Source organism: Spea bombifrons, chromosome 11 (genome assembly GCF_027358695.1).
Source record: "Spea bombifrons isolate aSpeBom1 chromosome 11, aSpeBom1.2.pri, whole genome shotgun sequence".
In the NCBI taxonomy this organism is placed as follows: domain Eukaryota; kingdom Metazoa; phylum Chordata; class Amphibia; order Anura; family Pelobatidae; genus Spea; species Spea bombifrons.
The window spans coordinates 20,827,948-20,837,092 of record NC_071097.1 but is presented as its reverse complement, the minus strand read 5'-3'; the positions used below and the strand labels follow the sequence as shown (position 1 = coordinate 20,837,092).

Below are 9,145 nucleotides of genomic sequence, written 5' to 3'. Positions count from 1 at the left end.
TTTAATTAAAATAGTAGTCTGTCCAAATTGTAGAAAAGAAATGGAGGTAGGTCCAAACCTATCCCAGTCTCTAACTCATAATTGGCCTGTGGTTCCTCTTATGCTCTTGAGCCACACACCATACACCCGCATCTGATTTCATCCAAAAACTGATTTGCTTAAACTCGGTAGAGTCAACTAAAAAACCTAACACAACTAATATCAATCCAACACATTTTATTTTTGCAATTATAATTACATTTCAATGACATAAATCTATAGGATGGTTTTCACACATACTGTACTCAATAAAGTCAAAAGTTAAAAATGCAAAGGCTCTTTGTAAAGAAAATCTATGTGTTTTTTGGACAACATACACAGGACTGTACTTCAAGAAAATACTTCATATTTTCCCAAGTAAGTGGCAGGTTGCCAGAGTGGTGGCTCGGGGAACCTAGCCACCTGCTCCAGACATCTGGGTGACCTCACACTCACAGGTTTGAGTTCTGGCATCTTCTTCTTCAATGTTCATCCTTCCAAAAAGATTTAAAAATGAGTCACATTCAGCATATTACTAACCCCAATGCTTGTATGCTAGTCCATTCGTCAATGAATTAAGGATATTGCATAAGACATGTGTTAACATAACCAATTTGCATGGTTTTCTACAAAAAATATTACCTAGTTTGTTCACAGTTTACATTTAGCTGCTTCATCTAGCAAGGGCTGGGTAGTATAGTTTTGCTTACCTAGCAATCAATTCAGGCAAGGTATCGTGTATATAATAATAAACTAGTAATGACAATAATTATTATCACTAGGTGATGATCACAACAGCAACAATAATATAATTGTTTTACTAATTATTAGTATTAATATTTGCCTTGTATTTCACTGCCTGTGTGGATATTAAAGCTGAGAAACACAAAATAGAACAATTTAAAAGACAACAACATACACTTAGTTACAGGTTTATCTCAGATGTAACAACATACTACTCACTTCTTTCCTGAGATCTTACTGTCCTTTACTTCTGTTCTCCCATAAGGAAAAGGACATGTAAACCTGCCACATCTATTGAGTTGGCAACCACATGCCCCCTAGACCATACCTCTTAAGCTATGGGAGTATGAAACCAGGACTTGGGGTGTCGATTCATATAACTATGTGTAACATAAGTGCATGCAGGAGATGTATGTAGTTCCTAGTCTGATACAAAGCAGTGCATCCAGCCATTGAGTGTGTACAATAGCATTAACAAGCATCCACTTGTGGAGATTTATTACCACATAATGAAAACTTAACCCAAAAAATAAACAGTTAATGAATGAACAATCAATCTGTCTGTGTCCAACATCTCCCATTCTATTCAAAGGTCTGTCCCAACCTAGCTCCTCACCTTCTATTTAGTGCTTCCATAGTGGTATCCTAAAAGCATGATGTATCACAATCAGCAAGGAAGAAAAAGGAAAGGTCAACTCCATGCCCCCTGCTGCGCCATACATATGGGCGGGCGGCCACCAACCAGTTGTAGCCAATACCAAGAGGTGTATTGGAACATGACTCTTATCTCAGTCTTAACAGTATCATCAAGTATGTCAAAGAACTTGCCCCAGATTCGAAAAAAACTTGCTAATTCCTTGTCCAGACTAGCTTGCAACCAGTCCATTGCTCTATTGCCCCAAATATCACTATAATGGCTAGCTCTGGCGTTATTTGCTGTAATCATATTCCCATTTGCTTACAAAAGGCCAAGGTATGTGCCAATACGTATTCTATCTGCAGACGCTGCCAGAAGCAATGAAACAGGTCTGCAGAGGCGGCTTCACATTTTGTACAATTTGAATCCTGCATATGTTACATTTTGAAGAGGCGCAGAAGGGAAAAATAGGCATCCCTTTACAGGGAAGCAGGTATCGCTATGCATCTCCTAGGCTGTGTTATAGATGTCAGTCTTCTGTAAGTGTGGTAGGTGAAACCAGGACAAATACTCATCGTTCTGCAAGACCCGGTATAAACCTGCCGTGGATTGTGTCTGCCCCCCAGACCTTTAAACCATTCTGTCCAGAGAGTTTTATGTAGTTGTGTTCCTTCATATACGTGAACAGGGACATGGGCAAGCTCCGATATCTGGCCAGGACCTCAGCCAACCTCAACATCCCCTGTGTTGCCTTGACTTTTTAAAATATAAAATTTGAACCTGCTTTACCTGTATCAGGCGTTGAACATTTTGCTTTACACACCTGGCCTCTTTTTTTTCCTGATCAACTTATTGAATATGATTTTTAAATATCTGTATTCTAGCTAGTGCACGAATCAGTAAAGCACAGTGCATAAACAATTACTTTTTCCGTGTCTTATCAGAAACCATAGAGCAGTTTTAAGATATTTTTTAAAACTTAATTCACAAATGAATACCTTTTAAAAATTGGGACGCCATGTACAATGGATTAATCAGTTTTCTTTTGAGTCTTCCTTCATGTTCGAGCAGCTTTTATTTGTTGTATTCTATAAAAGGCCATCTGTGTGTGCAGCACCGCTTCCAAACACTGTCTCTCAACAAAATATAAAAAATAAAAAGCTTTTAATATTAAAAATTCTGTCATTTAGTTAAATATTGAATTATTTTACAAGGATATATGACATAATACAGCCCATATTACAAAAGCTCCATAGGAACTAGAGTGGTTTATTCCATTGGAGTGGCAGATATCCAAACTATTCACACTTAATTACTGATTTTGTCTAGAGTTTATTAGGCCAAAACAACAAGTGAATGCCCATTAAAATAGCTCTTAGGTACCATATACAATATCATTCACAGCTTCATCTCCGCCGATTAGCAGCATTCTTAAACTGACCCCATAAATGCCTAAAACACTTTTATATATAACTATATATTGTTTCTCCCTGAAGGACGTCTCCATCTTTTCTCATCTTGGAGCGTTCTAGAGTCCTCAACTTCCACCCCCACTCGCTCCATGCCACTCTCAATTAAATACATTGTTTTATCCCACTGAATCCTGCACTCCCACAGACAGATTCCAAATCAAAGACAGGTCTCCACATGACGAACACTAACACCATGATAACTGTTTCCTATCAGTCCCAGTGTTTTAATTCCCTGCTAAATTCAGCACATATGGACAGTTTCTTCTTAATCCACAAGGTCTGGAGATGTCTGTTCGGAGAGCAGCAGAACAAAAATATAAGAAATGTAAACAATACAGAAAGCAGGAGGGGAACAGCAGATTCTTCAGGGCCTCGATCCTTCTGGTTTCCATTGATGCTGGACATATTGGATGCAGGACTTGTTGCAACGTTCAAAAAGAGTGCGTGTCTTTGTAAACTGAGAAAGTGAAATTCCACAGTGGACCAGATCTAATCAATGACTGTGATGTTGCAAAAGAGATTGTAAACTCAACAGTCAGGCCTCAAACTCTTGGTCATTGTATTCATAAGTATGAGGATTAAGAGTTACATTTGAGATCACTATGATGTATTCTATTGTTCTATTAATTATTAGCTGCAAAATAAACCTCGAGTGCTGAGATTAGACTTGGCCTAAAAAAACAGTAGCAGAGATAGCTGCTGCCCCAGGCTAGTCCTGTAATGCCGAGGCTCCCCTCAGTCTCTTTCTTCTTCATGCCTGTCGGGTTGTCTTTGTATCAATTGACCGCAAAACCAAATCCAATGAAGTGAGACAAACCATTGGCTTAACATCTTCTAATGTTGTTCCTTTACGGAAAGGAAGTCTCCTGATACAAATTTAGCACTTTCTTTTGCAGTGTTGTGGATGAAAAGCATATGGAGCTAGGCTGGGAAAGGAAGAAAACTGCGTAGCCAATGGTACAGTGAATCTGTGCTCTGCCTCTTCCCCCATTGGCTGCTTACATTAAGCAATGTACATTAAACACTGGGATTCAACAATACAGAAATATACATCTTCTGTACCAGTGAGTCACCAGTGACAATGTGTGTTTATGTTGTTATTAATTTTGTATATTGTGCATTCTTTTTTTTTTTTTAAATATTATTCTTTATTAAGTTTTTACAAAACTGACAACAAGACAAAAAACAGAAAATTACATATAATACATTGAAGTGATGACATACAAATAATACATACACATTCATACATGAATATTTAATATATGTCATTAGGTTACATAATATTAAAAATTTTAAATATTCATACCCAGTGTTTCCTTGGAGAAAGGGGGAAGATTGTAATTCACGAGGCCAAAGTAGATCTAATAAAAGGCCATCGAAGCAGTGCTTTGATTATATTTATGCACGGGGAGTTATTAATCAGTTAACTGAAGCCATTTCTGCCAAATTAAATCATACCTCTCTCTTGCAATCGCTTCTTTAATAAAAAAAAATTTCTCTACATTACTTTGTAGATTTATTTGCGTTTTAATTTCTTGCCAGCTAGGTATATCCTGACTTCTCCAATGTCTAGCAAGACAAATTTTACACGCCAAAAGTATGTTAACCCATAGGATCCGATCATTTCTATCGATATCTGGAAAGTCTAAATGAAACAAAAATCTTTGCGGGGAGAGTTCCAAATGAGACCCAAACAATTTTAAATATAACTCAGATATTTTTATCTTAAGTTGAGTTAATCTTTGGCACTCCCACCAAATATGTTTGTGCGATCCTATTCCAGTTTGACACCTCCAACATCTATCACCATTATTTGGTTGAAATTTCACTGTACGTGTCGGGACCATATACCATCTGTTTATAAGTTTATAAAAAATTTCTTGAAGATTTATACAATGGGTTGCTTTTTTGGTAAATTGCCATATTTTATTCCATGATTGAAGAGGAATAGAAATTTCCAGTTCTTTTTCCCATTGTTTGTGTGCTTTAGATTTATCTAAAGGCTTATTATCTTTAAAAAATTTCAAGATCTTAGACAATATTCCACTAACAGTACAAGAAGTAATAAATTTCAGCCATGGGTTATAGTCAGGTGGTGGATTTGATGTTAGGAAGTACTTGAGTCTAATGTATTTAAAGATTTCTCCTGACGATAGTGTGTATTTATTAGTCAGGAAAGAAAAAGAAACTAATTGTCCTTCTAGATATAGGTCGCCTATCTTATCAATTCCTAAGATTCTCCAAGTTTCCAGAGGAAGGTCGAGTATAAAAAGTGATAGAACCTCTAAAGGGCAATTTTTTGTAAATAAAATATTTGTGTCCAAATTTTTTTTTTTAATTCTATAAAAGGAAGATAAAATATCTGTAATTATTAAACTAGAGAAATTTCTTTTCTTAAATTGGGATTGAGGTAACCAAAAAAGTAGAAAAGGATCGAGATTTTTAAGATTGTATTTCTCTATATTATACCAACCCAAAGTATTTTTCTCTTTTTTAGTACCCCAGGCCATCATAAAGGCTATTTGAGAGGCTTCATAGAGTTCTTTTATGTCCGGATAGCCTAAACCTCCATACTCAATAGATTTTTTAAGAAGCTTTGAGGGTAGTCTTACTATTTTTGCTGCCCAGACAAACTGAGAAAATAAATTTTCCCACTTAAGAATAATATCATTTGAGACACAAAAGGGGATTAGACGAAAAAGATACAGAATTTTAGGGATTATATAAGCTTTGAGGATATTAATACGGCCCATCCAAGACATTTCTAATTTCACCCAATTTGCTAGAGAAGATTTTATTTCCAAAAAAAGTTTCTTGTGATTTAAAGTAGAAATATCCTCCAATACAGATCCAATTATAATCCCTAGATAATCAATGTAATATATATGATCATTATTTTGAATGTATCTATGAATTACCGATATTTGAGACTCAGAAAGATAAAATGGGATCATCTGGGTCTTTGATAAATTGAGTTTATAATTAGAATAATTTCCAAATTTTTCTACTCCTTTTAAAAGAGCAGGGATAGATAATGCAGGTGTAGACAATGTTAATAAAACATCGTCTGCATATAGAGTAATGCTGTATTCATATTTATCAATATTTATCCCCTGGATATCAGAGGAATTTCTGACATAAGCAGCAAAGGGTTCAATTGTTAGGGCATATAACAAGGGAGCTAACGGGCATCCCTGTCTTGTACCGTTATAAATATAGAACATGTCTGAATCTAAGAAGGGGCCCTTAATCTTAGCGGCAGGAGATGTATATAAAGCCATAGTTAGGTCATAGAAAGGACCTGTTAAACCAAATACTTGAAGTGTTTGAGCTAAGAACTTCCAGTTAACCCTATCAAACGCCTTTTGGGCGTCAAGAGCTACTATAACTGAAGGAATTTTATATCTATGTATGTGTTCCATAATATTAAAGATTTTACGCGTGTTTTCCTCACCCGCCCTACCAGGAATAAATCCTGCTTGGTCTGGATGGATCAAATCTCGAATTACTTGGGCCAATCTAGAGGCCAATATCTTAGAGTATATCTTTATATCTACATTAATAAGAGATATTGGCCTGTAATTAGTGACCATTGAGGGATCTTTTCCTGGTTTCGGGATTGGCGATATGCTCGCCTCAAGCATCTCCTTTGGAAAATTTCTTCCCATAATAATTGAGTTAAAAGATTTTGTTAAGACAGGGGAGATTACTCGATTCAAAGTTTGAAAAAATATGGCTGAAAAGCCATCCGGGCCCGGAGCTTTCCCTCTTTTTAAATCGAGGATTGAAGTAGCAGTCTCCTGAATTGTAAATGGTTGATTTAATTGAGCTAATTTTTCTGCTGAAAGTTTTGGGAGATGCAAGGTCTCTAAGAATTGTGCTATATCAGTAGTAGCAAACTTGGGGTCAGGTAAATTATACAAAGATTCATAGTATTGTTTAAAGGCATTACCTATCTGTGTTGGTGAAATACAGGTTATTCCATTATATATAATTTTTTTTATTCTCGTTAATTGATTATGTGCCTTCAGTTTGTTAGTAAGATTTTTCCCTACTCTATTGTTTCCATAGTGCCAAATAACTTTTAATCTTTGCATTATAGTTTCAGTTTTAATTTCAAGTTTGGTAATTATTAAATTCTTTATAGTCTCTATTTGTTTTGAATAATCCCTGGATGGGTACTGTTTATTTGTTCTTTCAAGTTTTGCCAATTCAATATACAAATCAGCAAGTTCTTTACCTCTCTGTTTTTTTATCCAGGCACCTTTTTTTATTAGGAAACCCCTAAGAACACATTTTAAGGTGCACCATAGATTTAGATCTGAAGTTTCATTATTATCATTAAGCTCCAAAAAAGCTGTTACTTGTTTTATCAAATCCATTTTATCATGTTCTGTTTTTAAAAGAGACTCGTTGAGTCTCCACCGGGCTCTTGTTCTATATTGAGGATTATCTTTAATAGAAATAAACACTGGAGCGTGGTCAGACCATGATATATTTCCAATTTGAGAAGTAGAAGAAATTTCCAAGGAATGGCCTGGCATTAAGAAATAGTCAATGCGTGAGTATGATTGGTGCACCTTTGAGAAGAATGAGTAATCTCTTTCTTCCGGATGGTGCACCCTCCACACATCATATAGACCATGTTTAAACAGAGAGTCAGAAAATGCTTTGGCCCTGGTTTTCAAACGTGCATCTGATTTACGTTTCTTCAGGGTGTTGGTATCTTTTTCAATATCAACTATGCAGTTCAGATCGCCTGCTATGATTAATGAACCCTTAGAGATTTTTTCTATTGTTTCCATAGCTAGATTAAGAAATCTTGTCGTTCCCTCTGATGGAGCATATAAACTAACCAAAGTATAAGTAACGTCATTAATATTACAAATAAGTATAATCCTTCTTCCTTCCCTATCAGCTTCATGATGTATGTACTCAAATTTATTTTTAGTTGATATTAATATAGCTACTCCTCGTTTCTTTTTATCTGAAAGGGAAGATACATAAAGATGTCGGTATCTGCGATATTTCCAGGCAGATTTTTCTATTGTTTGGTTCCAGTGTGTCTCCTGTATAAATGCAATGTCTATCCCCTCTTTAATTAATGTATCATACAAATAAGATCTTTTATATGGGGAATTTAAACCCTGTGCATTAATTGTCATCAGTTTAAGGGACATGGAAAACTCGTTTTCCCGCCCTCCGCCTGCACTGCTTACTATCCCTCAAACTCCATCTAGGAAAGACTTGACAACCACATTCATACACAAAAAAAGCAAACAAACCCAACACACTATAAAGGGGGAACATTATTTCCACCAGTAGTGTGAAGAAATTCCTTGAACCACCAAGGAATGAGAACGTGATTTAGGGCCGGCAACGTGGGGGGCAATGTCACCTTTTGTTAGCATAAAGATAAAAGCCTACACACAATTAAAAATATCGCAGAGCAAAAAATAAATCAATAAATAAATAAATAAGTGAATAAGAAGTTATGGATTTTCCTTAACTTAGTCAGTATTCCACGTAAACTATTATCCCTTTTATATTGATATATTAACAATTTATATCATTTCCAAAAAAAAAAAAAAAAAAAAAAAAAACCAAATCAGTAGCCAAACCAAAATTATGATTGCATAAATAACCCATTTGTAACTTTTTCAATTTCTAATGTTATATAAGATAATGAGTTATAATAGTATGGTGTATTTCATTTCGTTAGCCATAGCATTATCATTCCTCAGTATGTCAATTCATAATATTAGTGTCATTCCATATAAAGTGTCATATTGCAAGAAGGGAAAAAAAAAAAAAAAAAATCTTGTGCGAAAAAAAAACTATATATAATCTTGTTCCTCAGTGTAACAGTTCACAATGTAAGTATCATTTCGTATATAAGTGTCATTTTTTCAGAAAAAACAGAGAAATAGAAGAGAGAGAGAAAGAAAAAAAAAAAAAAAAAAAAAAAAAAAACCCCTTTGTAAAAAGCATACAATTCTTAGAGTAGTCATTAATCTTATATAAGTGCCATTTCGATTTTTTATAGTGTCATTTTGCAAGAAGGAAAAAAAAAAAAAAAAAAAAAAAAAAAAAGAAAAAACCCCTTTTGTGAGAAGTAGTCAATTTCTACATTAGTTATTAATTTTATACAAAGAAAGCTATATATATTCTTGTTCCTCAATGTGTCAATTCATAAATATCGTTTCATATATAAATATCATTTTTGTGAGAGAGGAAAAAGAAAAAGAAAAAAAAAACAAAAAAAAAAAACCCC

The 9,145-nt window shown here is 34.8% G+C and overlaps 1 protein-coding gene across 4 annotated transcripts in view; it reads right to left on the bottom strand.

The window, feature by feature from the left end:
* Positions 1-2,230: 2,230 nt before the first annotated feature.
* Positions 2,231-9,145, bottom strand: part of ATE1 (arginyltransferase 1) — a 139,920-nt gene continuing 133,005 nt past the window's right edge. For all 4 annotated transcript variants that reach the window (XM_053450254.1, XM_053450255.1, XM_053450253.1 and 1 more), the window contains exon 13: positions 2,231-2,247. The gene's annotated coding sequence lies outside the window, so the exon portion shown is untranslated. The remainder of the gene's footprint in view (positions 2,248-9,145) is intronic.